A 17360-nucleotide genomic window follows, 5' to 3' on the forward strand; every position below is an offset into this window, starting at 1 on the left:
TTCACCTGTTTGGACCTTCTTATGAATGTGTCATCATCAGTGTCAAGAACCTGCAGTCACTCCTCATGAAAGCTGTCAGTGAAATTGGTATAGAAGAAACAGTGCTGAGCTTGGCATTCCACTGACTTAGGATATGCAGGTGGGGAGAGTGGTCATATTTGACTCGAGTGCTGGTTTCAGAAGTCCAAAATTGCCATTCAATAGAAAAAGAAATCAGTGCTGAAAGCACAAGGTTTCTGTTTGACTGGGTCAATAATTGTTTGCAGTGATTCACTGCTGTCCATACTTAGAGACAGGAAGGTGAAAGGGGACCTGAAGGAGCATTTGGTCCATGCAGAATTATACTCAGGTTGCCTCAGCTGAGATGTGATAGTTTGCAGTGGAGCTGGGTGGTCTGTTTAGTGCAGCAATTCCAGGGATTTTGATTAAAATTGCACTTGGGTTTGCCATATTTCTTTAAGATTGATTTGGAAAATGACTGATGTTATAATTGTACGTGTATGTGTGTGTGTTCCACATCCCTTCCCTTGGAATGTATTTTTTTTGTTAAGAACTTTATTCAGATACAATTCGCATACCATACAATTCACCCATTTAAAGTATACAATTTAATGATTTTTAGTATATTTACATAGTTGTGCAATCATCAATGTTAGACCCATTTTCATCACCACTTTTTCCTCAGCCCTGAGCAACCACAAATCTATTTTTTGTCTCTACGTATTTACCCATTTTGGACGTTTCTTATAAATGGGATCATACAATATGTGGGGGTTTTTTTGTGACTAGCTTCTTTTATTTAGCATGTTTTCAAGATTCATCCATGTTGTAACATGTAGTAGTATTTCATTCCATTTTATGGCTGAAAAATATTCTTTTGTATGGATATACCACATTTTGTTTATCCATTCACGAGCTGAGGGACATTTGGTTTTTTTTCCACTCTTTGGCTTTTATGAATCATGCTTCTGTGAACATCAATGCACAAGTTTTTGGGTGCATATACGTTTTCATTTCTTTTGATATATGCCTAGAAGTAGAATTGCTAGGTTAACTGGTAACTCTATGTTGAACATTTTAAGAAACTTCCAGACTATTTCAAAGTGGCTGCATCACTTTTATTTCTATCAGCAGGGTATGAGTGTTCTGATTTCTCTATAACCTCATTAACACTTGTTATTGTCTTAGGTATTTTTATTGTAGTCATCCTAGTGGGTGTGAAGTGATATCTCATTGTGGTTTGATTTGCACATCCTTGATGACTAATGATGTTGAACATCTTTTCATGTGCTTATTGGCCATTTACATATCTTTTATCTTTTTTGGAGAAATGCCTATTCACATCCTTTGCCTGTTTCTGGTTGGGTTATATATCTTTTTATCATTGAGTTGTAAGCGTTCTTTATATATTTTAGATACAAGTCCCTTGTTGTATATGATTTAGACATATGTTTCCACATTCTTTGGGTTGTCTTTTGACTCTCTTGATAGTGTCCTTTAAAGTACAGATATTTTTATTTTGATAAAGTTCAGTTTTTCTATTTTTTCTTTTGTTGCTTGTGCTCTTGGTGTCACATCTAAAATACTGTTGCCAAATCTGAGCTCATGTCCTATGTTTTCTTCTAAGAGTTTTATACCGTTAGCTCTTACATTTAGGTATTTGATCCATTTCAGTTAACTTTTTTATATAGTCTGAGTCAAAGATCCAACTCCATCCTTTTGTATATAGCTCTCTAGTTGTCCCAGAACCATTTATTGAAAAATTCCATTCTTTCTTCATTGACTAGCCTTGGCTCCCTTGTCAAAAAAATCAATTTACCATATAATTGAAGGAGTATGAATATATGGGTTTATTTCTGGATGCTAAAGTTTAAACTGTTGATCTATATGTCTGTCCTTATGACTATGCCATACTGTCTTGATTACTTTGCTTCCTTGGAATATTTTTAATTCACGAAATACATATTCTGAAAATATAAAACTATGGACCACTCTTATTAAATTTAACTGTCAAATCGTGTATCCAGTTTTCAAATCAGGCTCTTCACTCTTATCTAGTAATAGAGCACATCCAAACATATTTCTGGTATGCATTAATAGGATTTGGCATTTTAAGAAAAATGTTTATTCTTTTCATTATTTTTTTTTACTGCAGCAATTTGATTTAGATAATCAAATGTTGCTGGTATTTCTAATTCAGGAGCGTTCTTTGGGATCGACCGTAATGACACAGAGAAGTGGAGAGGTTTACAGTGGGAATCCACATCTGAGTATACCTGGATGGCAGGAGTTTAGAAGGAGGTTTGATTTGAAATCTAATGAAAGAGTGAAACACTGGCTTGAGAACTCAGTTGTCTGTCAATCCCTGCACCCACCCAGTGAAGCCCTGTCCTCCTAGTTTGCGTGATTGACAGTGGAAAGAACTGGAGTCAGGTTAGAGGAAGACAGCCCACGATTGTGTGTCTCATTCTGATCTTTTTAGACTTATTAAAAGAAAATAATAATGTAGCTGAATGCAGTGGCAAACAAAAGGCAGCATTTCTCACTTCATAACTGTCAGGGAAACAATAGATATACCTCCAGATAATATAAATATTCTGCCGGTTCTGCTGTGGAAGAAAGCAACACACAGTCTAAGATGATAAGATGCGGTCCTAACAAAAGAATGTCAGTAGATGCAAATCTAGAAGGTTTGTGTTCTACTCAGTTTGTTATATTGAAAGTCAGGAATTGTGCCTCATTCCGTTAAAATGATTGAGAGGTTCTGAATCTTAGTCAACAGCGAGGATATTCTCCTTCAAATGTAAATATGGTCATTCATTCATTCATTCATTTCATCCACTCCATCCCTCTCCCCTCCTCCCTCTCACACTGTACCTGTCATGGTGTCTTAGGTAAAGTAAATGTTGAATACAGGAGATACTTATTCTAGGCTGGGAAGAGAACTAGAGAGGAAACTAGGGGTGGGAGATGGAGGAAGGGCTGGGCACCAATAGTAAAGCAGGACCATGGACAGGACTGGGGCACTGACAGACCAGGAGGGAGGACGAGGGAGGTCATCCCTGTAGTCTCTCCATGTTTGGAGACTATTCTCTCCATCTTTCTTTGCATCTTCCCCATTTCAACAGCAGAACGCATGAAGGGATGACCTGGGATCAGGTCTGAGTGACATGCAGGTCACACTGTTCACAATGCACCAAAATCTCCCTGTAATAAGAAATTTTCAGAACTGAACCACACTTACCTTACCAAAACCCATAAATGCTCGTTTCAGACGAATCGCTTGTTCTAATTCAGGTAAGTTATTTGAATTTTAACATCACTACAACAAACACACAGATTTATTTGGTGTAAACTGGGAAGAATATGGGAAGAGCAAGTCAATTGATTTGTATTTGATCAGACACTGACTTGGGTGTCATTTTAGCAAAAATTTTTTATTCACTACTATTTGCAGTTTTGCCTTTACTTTTCAATTTGCTTTGTTCAGGAAGGAATGTAAAGCTCAAGGTTTGGCATAAATAAGCTCACATTTTTACAGTGAACTGGATAAATATCTTTCACAGTCTATATCCATCTGTCTTTTTCTTCTAACTTTCTTTCTCTTTGGTTATAGGCCAAGACAGAAGAGAGAACTCTCACCACCACATTGCAAAGGGAATACATTGCCAGAATTTGGAATATTCTTTTGGACAAACATTTCTCCCGGGTAAATATTACCATTGTACCAATAAACGGGCATAGCATTAGAATTTTTTGAATTGCCGTGGTACTGCACAAAGGTTTCATTGTTCAGTCTAATACAGACCTAGAGTGATACGAGAGAAAGAGGGGGAGAGGGAGAGAGAGAAGAAAGCAGAGCTGTTGGGGTATCCTGCAGCCTCTTCTAAATGTGTTACCAGGAGAATGCTGTCAGAATCTGGGAGCTCATTGAGCTGCGCTAAAAATGTGTGGGAAAAACGGAGGAAAGGGGAAGCTGGACTTTTTTCTTCGTGTTACAGATACTCAGGAAAACAAAAGCCAGTGTGGTTCGATTTATAAAAATAGCATTTTAACCTTTATGAAGAAAAAAATTGGGTAATTTCCTTTAGAGGTCACAAATAAAATTTATGCTATATTCGTGTCACAAGGAGGGAAAACCTGAATTATAATATTTTACACCAGCTAAGACTTACAAGTATGGAAGATTTTAAGGAAGTCCGTGTTCTTCTATGAAAATGCCTATTAAGTAAGCCTGTTGTTGGTTTGTGAGAAATGCTTCATGAAGTTCTTGTTTTGTAAAAATCATATCCTTAATGCTTCTCGTGGGGAGGGGTGTGTGTGTGAATGAGAGAGAGAGAGAGAGAGAGAGAGAGAGAGAGAGAGAGAGAAAACGCCAAAGGGGAATCTGTCTGCATCATACTGTACATTTCTAAGGAATAACTGTAGGTGCTTTCTTTATGAATCATGAGCTTAGTGGAAATGAAGGCTTAACAGAAGCAGCTGAATTCACAGTCAGCTTTGGCATTCATGAATTAGCTGCCAATATTTTAACACAAATTGCTGTGTCATTTCTATGAAGTTTCCCTGTTGCTGCTCAGTCTGTAGCTAAAAGCTGTTTCATTTTATCTGATAAAATGCCTGCTGAAATTTTACCTGATAAAATGCCTCCTTCCTTCCTTATAAAGATATCTGTGCACCCACACACTGAGAAATGCAAAAATATACGATCCAATTTAAAAGAAAATATACTTGTCAACTTTGTCTGTTTAGAAGTTGATGTTATATAGTTGACACTACTTAGGCCGCAGTTTCTAGAAGGCAATTTCAGATTGGCAAGAAAGAGGAGAGTCATGTTTTCCTCCTCATTCCTCATCCTGGTTATTTTCTTCTGAAGGGGTCGAGGTGGGGGGAATGTAGGCTGTACATTAGAGGGGAATTTTGTGATACTATTCATTCTCTGTTCTGACAGAGAGGACATTGTTTGTTCACTGTAGTAGGCTTGGCAGGAATCTGTGCTGTGCATACAGAATGGGAAAATAGCAGAGCAATGGGAAATCGCACAATTCTAAGCACTAGATCAGCGTAGAGATTTTTTAAAAGTATATTTCAATAGCTTCTCATTATTGTAGATGCAAGTCATAATTTGGGAAAATAGTTTTCCTTTCAGTGATAGTTTTCTTCACATTGCATTATGCATGTATTGCATGCAAAAAGGTCTTTAAGATAGCAGCAGCGTGTCTTGTCTAAATTACTGTAGTAACAAGAATTAAAATCATGGAAGTTTAGAAATACTGGATGAACACACCAGACCTGCTTTGATATTGCTCACATCAGTATAGACGAAATAAACCTATGCACGTCACCTGGTGATTCTTGGAAGCAAGTGCGTGTTGCCTAAGATAAGATTAAAAAGATACATTTAAAGACGAGCTTTAAGGTAAGAGGTACACTGCTAGGGAGTATGTGAAAGGGAGCCATGTCCCAAATGGTCAGAACTTGAGGGTTCAAATCAGACATTCAAAGCAACGTGCAAACTCTGGATTGAAAACAGAACTGGCTTTAACTGAGGTCCCGTGTTCCTATGTATTCCCACCTTTCCCTGAACACAGGGACTGGGCAGTACAGTGGTCTCTGCTAACCCCAGGTGTCTGGGGACTTCCTGTGTGCACGTGTGTGCATGTGTGTTCCTTGCTAGACCAGAAAACGATATTGCCAGGCTGCAGTGTGCTGCGTTTGTGGACGGCGCATGTGAGCTAGCGAGCAGGAGAGACAGCAGGTGTGTAGAGGCCACTGCCAACTCCAAGTTCAAGGGCCCCTCATCCTTAGGCTCCGAGAGAGATTCATTGTTACTCCCCAAATTTGGCTGATGTGTGTAAGAACAATTCCCTGAACATTTTTGCAAAAACTACGTAATATAAATTATGAGAGTTCTAAACTTATAGTTGTGATCATGGCAGTATACAGTAAGTCATTAGATGATTGCAAATCCTTCTCGGCTTTTTATGCAACCTGTGTAAGGGGTAGTTTTATATAACAAAAGCAGATCCTTTACCACTTGCGATGTGTTTCACACATATTATCTGCTTTGTTGTTTTTAAATTTCTTAGTCTTTTGAAAAGTATGTGTGTGATAAATCCTTTTAAAGATGTATTTCTTTATCTTTTTTTTCCCACTCCCTCTTCCCCCCGTATCTGTATATCTTTTTTTAAAATATGTAGAAGTAGATGGGGGGGAGGGGGGAAGGCAAGGGCAATATATGTAACCTTAACAACATTTGCACCCCCATAATATGATGAAATAAATAAATAAATAAATAAAATATGTAGAAATACATTCAGATGATGATAGTTTCAAGTACATAAAAAAGAAACCAAGAAAAATTAACCAAGGCTTTACCAAACTCTTTCCCTTTATTGTTTCTATGTATTTTAGCACATTTTTTTGGTCGGTTTTTAATTTGGTTGGTATTTTAGTGCATTTTTTTGGTCGGTGTTCATGTGATTGTTTCTCACAACTTGAGTTAAGGGTTGGTGAGGAAGGGAAGGCCCAGGCAGAGGCGGGGCAGTCTCTATTGCCCCTGCCAGGTGCTCCTGGGAGGTGGAGGCCTCAGGGCTGGTGGGTGGCTAGAAGGCATGGCCACGTGCAAGGTCATTGCTGGCCCATCTGTGACTCTGCAGCCGCACCACCTGTACTACCTACCATGTTTCCCCGAAAATAAACCTACCCATAAAATAAGCCCTAGCAGGATTTCTAAGCATTTGCACAATATAAGCCCTACCCCAAAAATAAGACCTAGTGATGGGCGTGGCTACGCAGCGTATCTGCACAACCCATGCATTTGGTCCCGGAGCGGTAAAGAAGACAAGCAGCTCTTTTCATCTGCCTGTTGAGAGCTCTATTGCTTGACATGAGAGATTGGGGCCAATGGTTCTAAAGGAAATAGAGTCGCAAGAAATTCAGGATGGAATTCGGGGTTTGGAGAGTTATGATGATGTTCCAGAAGAAAATGACTTCACTGTATTTGAATAAATGTAGATTGTTGTACCATACTTAAAAAAAATAACACATCTCCTGAAAATAAGCCCTAGGGTGTCTTCTTGAGGAAAAATAAATATAAGACCCTGTCTTATTTTCGGGGAAACACAGTACTTGTTCTGGTTCTGCCGGAATCCCCGGTAACCACTGCACTGGAGGCCTGATCATCAGCAGGTGCCACTGACAGCCAGCTGTCCCTGACATGCCACCACAGCTAGCTGGAAAGTGCTGGGAGCCCGCAGGCAGCTGCGTTAGCATGTACGTTGGCCTCATGTGTGTCCTTGTGATGACTCAGGCTGTCTTAAAGTAAGTGGGTGGGTGCCTTGTTTTTGCCAATGCTGTTTGTCATCATCCATTGAGAAAGGATATATTCATCAGCTGGGGGAAATTGGATAGAAATCGAGGGGAATAAAATGACACTCTTTTATTTAACAATTATATTGTACCTACTGTGAGGCAAGCACTGGTCTAAGCGCTTTGCAAATATCAAACTTTTATCCTCCTGACCAACCTCCCACTCTTGTCAGTTTTCCTATTGTACTAAAAAGGAAACTAAAGTTCACTCCTGGTGAGTAACTTGTCCAGTGAGGGTAGAAACGGCTTCGGCATCCAGGGTCAGATGTTAGGGCCCCGCACACCCCACACGAGTACCACCCGGACCATACCAGAGCTTGCGTAACTGTCAGGTCCCTTCGGGGTCCGTAAACACTCTTGCCACCCCCCAGGGGTACACGCGCCATGTCATATTGCTGTTTTTGGAACCCTACACCCTTCCACTGATGGCATTTACTTCGGTGGAAGAAGAATTTGTAATTCCTGTCCTTCTAGAATTCCAAGCCAGGTGCATGCTGTGGCTGCAAGGTGAGCAGGGGTCCAGGCACCCCATCCACGGTTGCCAGGTGAGATGTGCTCCTGCCACGAGCCTGCAGAGGACCACCCGAGCAGCATGGGAGAAAGGCCGAGGGTGACTGCTGTGCCCCTTCCTTAATACCTCTGTCACTAGTGGGTCCTGTACCTTTTGACATGCTGTGGCCCTGGGCTTGGCAGAGCAGCACGAGCTGCCAACATTGAGACCAGCCACCGTCCAGGCTGATGTGTCATTGAGATGGACATTTGACCATTCCTCTCTCCTACCCACCGTGGGGATTTAGACAGTGGCTTCGGGAGACCTCGTCTTAACCCAGCACTTCCCAAAGTGTGCTCCGAGGTGTGCAAATGGGTGTAACTCCTCACGGTGCCCCCAAAAGAGAAAAGAAAAAAAAAAGATTTTATTGATGGTCACATATGTTTGGGAGACATGGGCTAATCAGAATTAAATTGATTTACTTATTGCAGAATTGCTCAGAATTTTCTTGTGACTCTCCAAGATGTAGAATATAGAATTTCCTAAGTTTTGTATTCCTTCAGTTGGGGAGAAATGTCTGTCAACATCCCTTGGGCAGTGATGTCTTAAGAAGAGGAAAGACAAGAGAATCTAATGTCATAGGAGGCAACCAGATATTGAGGGGAGATCAGTAAGCCACATTTGGGATCCCTAAATTCCAGTCCATCTTCAAACCAATGGTCATTGGGATGTTTCAGCCTCTGATCTCTCGTTTGTAAAATATAGAGTCTAGAACTTGATTATCTCTAAACTCCTTTCATCTTTATAAGCTGCTGACTAATTGTTTATACCCTACCTTGTTCCACAAGGGCTTTAAGAATAAGATGCAATATACAATGCATCACATGAAAAAATCAGTGGGGGTAACATGAGACACAGGGAATATAAGGTAGGAAGGAGGGAGTTTAGTATGCAAAAAGAATTGCATGAAATCCTTGACATGATAGAACCGAATTTTGTTCTGTCCTTTCTAAGGAACAGTTTGAAAGAGGAAGTATAATCACAGCTTCATAAGCTAAAAACAAACAGATTGTTCCCATGGTTTTAACTCTGTGGGTCTCTTAGGTAGAAATCTAGGCTCTGTGGCAGGATGACATGAAAGAGATTCGGAGCCTCAGGAGATGTGCTTCCTAGGTAGCTGTGGACACATGATCCTCATCTCCTGAATCATCACATGTGGTGGCCCTGCCCTGCTTTGGTGTATGTGGAGATGTTTGGGTCTTGGCCCTGGGGTCTCTAGGGCAGGAGGCAGGGGGTCTCAGTTGATCTCCAGAGTGATGGTCCCTGCCAACAGCAGAGGCTGGTAGTGTGACCTCCTTTGAGCATCCTCACACCTGTTCTGGGTTTTCGGGGATCCCTATCCCCTCTTCCTCCTCCCACCTCTAACTTCTTATCACCTGTCAGAGGCTGGGTCTGGGTTTCCCAAAAGCCTCTTCACAAAACCATTACAATTCAAAGGTGTCCCAGGGGTTTTACACTGTTCAGCATGGGAAAGGTTCAAATCCAAGTTCTATTTTTAAATTAATTATTAATAAATAAAATGATTACTTAAATATGTTGAAGAAAATAATACTATTGGAGGACCTCTTAGAGTATGAGAAGCTATTAGTGACAGATGAGCTAACATGCTTATGACTCACATAAACACTGCAAGCTCCCATGGTGGCTTTAATTAGTTTTTATAATTAGTCGTGTATTGTTACTTTATACATATGATGGATAACTGATTAAAGACAGTGTAAGAAACATTGATGTTATGATGCTGTGAGCTGCGATCATTGGATCAGCATTCTTACATACTTTTCATAGTGTAGATAATGGTTTATTTCCTAAACTGGGTGGTAGTTACATGGGTATTTGTTGTATTATTCATTTTGTAAATCCTAATTATCTTAATATGTGTATAAAGTTTTATACTGGTATATTAGGTTATCTGTATAGTGTAAAATTCAATGTTAAAAGTGAAAAAGTAGTGACAATAATATACAATTTAATTTTTTATTTATTAGAAATAAACCTCACCCATACCCTCTATATACATATATATATATATCCTCACATTCTTCTTGATAAGCTGACAACACAGACAAATGAAACACAATCTATATTAATTGCATAGAAATGCTTACAAACAGCAGCCTAAAACTTTTTGTCTTCTCTCATTATAATTAAACACAAAAATTATTGTAGATTATTTTTGTCTAAGATGCAAGATCCCCAAACATTAGTCAATGAAAACAACTTTTATCTAGTTTGATATGACATATTAAATGTAGCTTGAAACTTATATAATTGGTTCCCAAACCAAGTATATATCAATATGCCATTTCAAATATTTATCTGCAAGTCATGCATTTCATTACATAATGAATTTAAAGTAAATTAAATAGCACATCACTAGTTAATAAGAAATAAGTCAAAATAGAATTATTAAAATTTGTATTTAAATGAACTGGATAATATCTTTAAAATAATTTATCTAAAATCAAGTAATTTTACTTAAGTCACTTCTTATATACCATAAAATTTTAAAATAATTAAAATATCTCCCACAGAGGTTCGTAAAAATTTAACTATGTGAATCAGAACAAGTGAATCCTTTAAAAAAAACCCAGGAAAAGATGTTGCAATGTTTACTTGTATTCAGTTTAAAGGGAATCTTCCCATTCCTGAGTAGACGACTGGTAATTGGGTAATATGAGGTCTGGTCAGTTGCAGAAGGAAGATTAAAGGCCAAAGGGATAGTCAGTTGACTAGAAGAAAATGTTATGAAGTTGTTCTTGCTATGCCTCACCCCATCCATAGCATAGAAGCATCCCCTATAACTTCCTGTCCTAGGTCTCAGTGAAAATCAGTGATCACCTTAAAATTGATGTTCTCTTTATTTACTGAAGATATACATAAAATATTTGTACTGTTTTGAAATACCAATTATAAACCAATAGCATTTCCCCAATAATAAATATATGGGCATTATTTGTATCATCTTATTTGGTGGGTTTCTTCATTTTTAAGTTCTCATTTTACTATTATTTTATTACAGTAAATAAAGTTTACATCTATTACATCCAATACAACTAAAATAATCAAAACGATTTAGAATGGCATCATTATTTTCCAACAACATTGATATTGCTTGGCTGTTGCCATTGTTAATTTTAAAATCCACTTGTCATCAGAGTAACTACAATTTAATAAAACTTAAATAAATGCCGAAAGCATAGCAATGAATATGATCTAAGGAAAAAGAATACAGAAATATCTTTTATCTTTAATTAATTAATGTAAACTATAGCATTTCTTGAATTGTAACTAGCTTTCATTTTCAAACTTTGGAAGAACAAGTCATTTGTACCAGGAAGTACATGGTAAAGAACTAAGTTTGGCAACTTAAAGAACATTTTTAGCATTTGAATTTCCCTATTTATAGTACAGCATCAGGCAGAATAAAATGTTTGGCATTTCTATAAGGGATGCAAACGCTTTAACATTCGCTGTTGTGATCTAACAATTCATTTCAGAGTAAGATGAATCAGTCTTGTTTGGAAAATGTTTTACACAAATATTGGCAAGGAAACTATCATTGCATTTCTGTGGATTTTAAAAATGCAAACTCCCCTAAAGTAAATGATGACAAAGTGTACAGTATTACTTCCTTCCTCTGCCTTACTGTGGTTCTATGTGAACTGCCTTTTTTTACTCAATTCTTATACTGTTCTGCCCCATTTCTTGGTTTTTAGATTTTGTTGATCCATGTCGAAATCGGAAACATGCTTCTAAGTCCTTCCAAATGTCAAATTCTTTTTAACCTAACCTTCCTCTTATCCAGTGTTTTTCTCATAGTTGAAACTCCAGATTACTTCATTAACATATGCCCTTTTCTTTTACATTAGAGAACATGAGAACAGTAATTTGTAGGATTTTGCCCTTAATTGGCTGAATGATAGAGGAGGAATATTCGTATTTTCTCCCTCTCTCTCTCTGCCTACCCCTCTCCCCCAGTATTATATATACACACACACACACTTGAAGAAAAGAAAAATAGAGCAACTAAATGTAATGCAGCATCTCAGATAGGATCCTGGAACAAAAAAGGACATTAGGTAAAAACTAAGGAAATCCAAACAATAGTAATAAAGTGCCAATATCGGTTCATTAATTATAACAAATGTACCATGCTAATTTAAGATGTTAATAATAGACTAGAAAAAATCCAGCAAATGCATTTATAACTAATGTATTAAATGACCATAGTTACCTTCAGCCTGTTTTGTAATAAGAAGAATTGGAGTGAAAAGTGATAACAGTTTCTCCCGTTGTCAAGGTCTTCTGAACATAGCCATCTACAGCAGAGATTGGCAGAATCCAAGTGTTTGGCAAAAGCTGGGAACCAAATCCAGCCCCGCCACCTGTTTCTGCAGGGCTTGAACACACTTTGTTATCTTCCAGATGCCCCAGGAAAGGTGAGAGGACGCAGGCTCAGATGTCCTGGGCTCCATTCCCAGCCATTTGGTGTTGGGGGCATTGCTTCACTTGATTAACCTCTTTGGATCTCATTTTCCATATCTGTGAAATCAGAGGGTCAGACCAGATTTTTCTTTCAGAGAACCTGTGGCTTAGAAAATTCTGACTCTGAATATGTGTTGGAGGTCTGTTTGTGATTGCAGCCATAGAGTTTATTGAGGATGAAATTTTGGCATTAAAGCAATTTGCATGCATTATATAGTTTATAACATAAGATTATTCATCATTTTTCAGCACTTTTGAACTCTACCAAAAAAGAATAATCACCATAAAGAACATGTGAGAGTCACTTACATACTAGGAAGACAAGACCATAGATTTTTTGAAATACCCATCTTGAATTTGAACTCAAAATCATATTAAAATATTAAATCGTGCTTTAGCTTGAAATAAAGTGTTATTCATATGGTAGTGTATATGAATTGTGTGCTTTCAGAAAGAAGGATTTTAAGCCAATGTACATTTAGATTGCATACTTAAATGTCATGTAACTTGAATTTATTATTTAAAATAGTAGTGTGATGTGGTATTTAATTTAGGCCAACAAAATTTTGAATTCCTAATTATGTTAAAGCCTTTAAGAAATTTAAGATCCTGCCAAGGGTTCATATTAGGCTTATTAAGTTAATCATCGGAAAGTTACTCATCTGATAGTTACGTCTTAATTTCTTTTTGAGCCAGTCACTGTCCATTGTAAGAAATTATTTTCCAAGTATAGTATTTCAGTGCTGAGTTTTGGTTATAGACATTTAAAAAGGCCTATTTAGGACTGCCTTTAACGTTAAATCATAATAACCATTTGACAGGTATAGTTAATCTGGGAAAATGTGAGTAGTAGTTCTCAACTTCAGCTACTCAGTAATATCTCCCAAGGGGCTGTTTAAAGGCCCCACGTGTGGGTGCACCCCAACTAATTAAATCAATCTCTGGAGGCATTTTTTAAAAAGCTTCCAGATGCTTTCAATATGTGGCCAAAGTTGAAAACTCCTGGCCTTGAGAAGTAGCATGGAAAGCCTCCTGGGGAAGTCTTTCTATAGCAGAACCCTTCTGGTCTTTGTAATTGGGTGGCTTGAGTCGCTGTGGAATCATTTAAAGGAGTTCATTTTCAAGAAGGAAAAAGCTTGGCAATATCTGAAAAACAAACAAAACAGCATGCCGCTTGCCCTAAATCTCTATCCTACAAATATCAGGAGAGTTTGTCCTGATTTTGAAAGGATTTAGGAAAAAATGTCCTGTTTGTGTCAATGCACGGTGTTTGCTTTGACTTTTGTTTGGCGTCTTATTTCACATACAGGATCAATGGGAGCTACCCTGTATTGAGCACACCTGCTAAGTATTAGGCCCTGTGCTAAACTTTGATTGCTCTGTCTCCCAGCCAGGAAAGAACAGAAGTTATTCGCTTCAAAATAAAAATAAAAAGTCAGACTTGTGTTTTGTTAGAGAACTCTTTATCTCAGTGTAATTGAACATTTAGTCATTTATTCATTTTAGTGACCTTTATTGAATACATATGGTATTCCAAAAATACACTTAAAATGCTGGAAGAGTACAAAGGATCTGTATCCATGATTTACTGCTTCATAACAACTTAGGTGGCTTTAAATGAACATTTATTTAGCTCTTGATTCCGTGATTGGCAATTTGGGCCGGGCTCGGGTGAGAAGGCAGCTCTTCTCACCTCCTGTAGGCTTCCTCATGCAACAATAAATAGTCAGCTATGGTTTGGCTTTGCTGATCTTGGCAGGGCTATGTCACATGTCTGGGGGCTTCAGCTGAGACATGCTGACTGACCTAACTCTGGTCCTTGTGGTCTCTCATCCGCAAACAGGGTTAGCCCAGGCGTGTTGGAATAACAGAGTTAGGGTTTCCTAGACAATGCATGGAAGTATGCAACCACCTTAGGCCTTGTCTCAGAACTGACACACCATCCCTTCTGCCACATTTCGTGGCCAAAGCAAGTCACAGGCCCAGTGTAGATTAAAGGGAGTGGGGAAATAGATTTCATCTCTTCATGGAAGGTACCGAAAAGTCACATTTTATAGAGTGAGGATATATAAGAGAAGGAGTGAGCAATTGTGTTTATTTTTGCAATCAACCACAGGTGGAAAACTTTTATCTTAGGACATTAAGGGAAATTCCTGAGAAGTGGTTACATTTGAGGTGGAAAATAAGTAGAAAGTACATTTCAGGGGGAGGCAACAGATAAGCAAAACCATAAAATTTCAAAAACAAAAGGAGAGATTATTAGCTACCTAAATGTAGAAAATATGTTTAGCCAACACACTAAGCATGTAGAAGGCACTCCACGTGTACTTTCTCATTTACACCAAAAAGAGCCAGTACAGTGGAGTGACCATGAGTGAGAGCCCTTAAAGCAGGTATAGTAACCTGATAGCTTTACCATTTACCAGCTGACCTACCATGGACAAGTTACTGTGCCTCTGTTTAGTACACAGAGGATAACAATGCCTTCTGTATCATTTAGTTTTTGCTGCATAACAAACCACCCCATGACTTAACAGCTTAAAAACAATGGCCATTTACTTGGCTCCTGATTCTGTGATTTTATAGCTTGGGCTGGCTTAGCTGGCTGGTTGTTAGCCCCCAGACTAGTTTGGACTTATTCACATGGACAATCAGCAGGGTTCCAGAGCGAGAGTGGAAGCATGCAAAGCTGCTGGGCTAGGGTCAGGATTGACACACCGTTGCTTCCGCTGAGTTCCATGGGCCAGAGTGAGCCACCCTAGAGTTAAAAGTAGAGAAATAGACAACATTTCTTGCTGGAAGGAGCTGCAAAGTCACATTGCAACAAGAAGTGAGGTTACATGGAGGGGACAGCCTGTGACTACCTATGCAATCTACTACACCTATCTGTAGCTCACAACAGTCCTATGAAGAAAAAATTAAATGTAACTTGCTTTTCTAGGTGAGGCTCCAAGTTTAAAAGTACCTGGCAAATAGTGTGTACTCAATACGTGGAAACTATTAACTTGTTTTTAATATATATATATATATATATATATATATATATATATATATATATATACACACATATATATAGGAATTCAGATTTTTCAGCCAAATTCTTTAATTGCTTACTTTTTTTAAAGAGTATCAGATAAGCTTCCAAATGCTGTTCACAAAGGTTAAATGTTTTGCATTCTTTCCCTGCTGCAGAAAGATAAGTAGGGAAAAGCTCATGGCCTGTGAGTGTATGTGTATCTTGGCACAGAATCTAGATGCCGTCACCTGCAGAGGCTGACAGAGCCTGGCAGCAGTGGTAAGATATGCTTAACATCAAGCATCGACTCAGGAGAGGAGCCAGAGATGGGAAAGTATACTACTTCAACTGCAAAACTATTAAAGACCTTTATTTATTGTTTTATTTCAAAGTATTAAGGGGGTATAAATGCTTTTGTAATGCTTGAGTCAGGGCTATAAGTGTGCCCATCATGCAAATAGTGTTCATTGTACCCATTAGGTAGGTTTTTGCCACTCCCCAAAGGCCTTTTATAATGGGTAAAAGCCCATTTCAGAACTTACCGCAAAGAATGAAAACCTTAATAAACTGTTACTTATTTTTTTCACTGTTACAAGTATTTTCACAAAGCCAGCTAGGGCCCAGATAATTCTAGATGGATCCATAAATTGCTCTGGGATCCCATAAATTGCATTTGATGAAGATGTATTTATCTGGCAGCTAGAATATCTCTAATCAGAGATATTAACTGAGTCAAGGGAAGAAACTATCTTGTTTGAGATAAATAGAACATCAAAGGTTATTCAGGAATGTGTAGTTCATTGAGGATGGTGTCTGCTTTATTGCAATTATGGAACTTTTATGCTCCTTAAAGGGGTCTCAAGTGGTCATCGAGCCCTGCCCCCTGACTGCAGCCTGCCTCACCAAACCACCACCTCCAGAAGCTCCAGGGCCATCAAAAGGGTCCTCTGTCCACCTGCTTGCACATCATTTTCCCACACTGAGGTTCTATTGTACTGCTGTTCCTCTTAGGATTTCAGAAAGCATTAGGGGTGGGGTGATTTAGAGCTGTGGCTCTGATCCTCGTTTCTCTCACTTTCTTTCTCAGTGGCAGGGGAAGACACTGAAGCTGTTAGCCTGGGGTCCTCATTTCCTCTGTAGCGATCAGATAAGTTCCATTTACAGTCATTAGGCTATTAACAGCAGCACAAATATTGAATTCCAGAAATTTAGGTTTTCAGTGAAGAAAAAGTGAGTATAAATTAACATTTTCAAGACGGCCCAACACAAACAGGTTTGCTAATGGTCTTGCTTCTGCTTTTAAAGCCTGCTAGTCACATCTGCGATTTCCACCCTCTCTCACTCTCAAACACAGGAGTGGGGGTCAGTTTCTGGAAAGACTTCAGTCTCTTTGCCATAAAGAATAAATAGCTTATTTTGAACACTCAGTGTTTCTAAAGTAACATATTATGGGCCACGTAATGAAGTACCTAACATAGTGGCAAGCGTATAGTAATAAGCATTTGTAGACTTGGTATGTCTGTCTTTGCATGCCTGAGAATGATTTCTGGTTTATGAAATTTGTGCTGGCAAAGAAAGTGGTTTTTGTTGATACTGATAGACCATCTGGGGCTCAATATTCTAAATTTGATGATTCTATTTATACATGTCTTTAAGGGGGAATTCCATATCTTTTGATTTTTTTTTTTTTTTTTACCAAACTAGAAGTTGCATACAGATTTATGAGCCCAAGATGAGAGAATTTTACCCTTGTCAACACTACAAATATTTTAAATTACTACAATGATTGTTTAATAAATAAAAAATAAATTCAAATATGTAGGACCAGATTTCAAAGAGCCCTGAACATTCTAAGTTTTTTGATATCGGGACTATAAAAAATTTACATCATATTAAATGTTTTATATCAAGCACATGTCTTGAAAGCTGTTGGAA

At 38.3% G+C, this 17360-nt stretch overlaps 1 protein-coding gene across 2 annotated transcripts in view; it reads left to right on the forward strand.

Moving 5' to 3' along the window:
• PAG1 (phosphoprotein membrane anchor with glycosphingolipid microdomains 1) overlaps window positions 1-17360 on the forward strand; it is a 138189-nt gene that overhangs the window by 78885 nt on the left and 41944 nt on the right. For both annotated transcript variants that reach the window (XM_076005198.1, XM_076005197.1), the window contains exon 3: window positions 3617-3709. The gene's annotated coding sequence lies outside the window, so the exon portion shown is untranslated. The remainder of the gene's footprint in view (window positions 1-3616; window positions 3710-17360) is intronic.

Source organism: Microcebus murinus, chromosome 7 (genome assembly GCF_040939455.1).
Source record: "Microcebus murinus isolate Inina chromosome 7, M.murinus_Inina_mat1.0, whole genome shotgun sequence".
Taxonomy (NCBI): Eukaryota; Metazoa; Chordata; class Mammalia; order Primates; family Cheirogaleidae; genus Microcebus; species Microcebus murinus.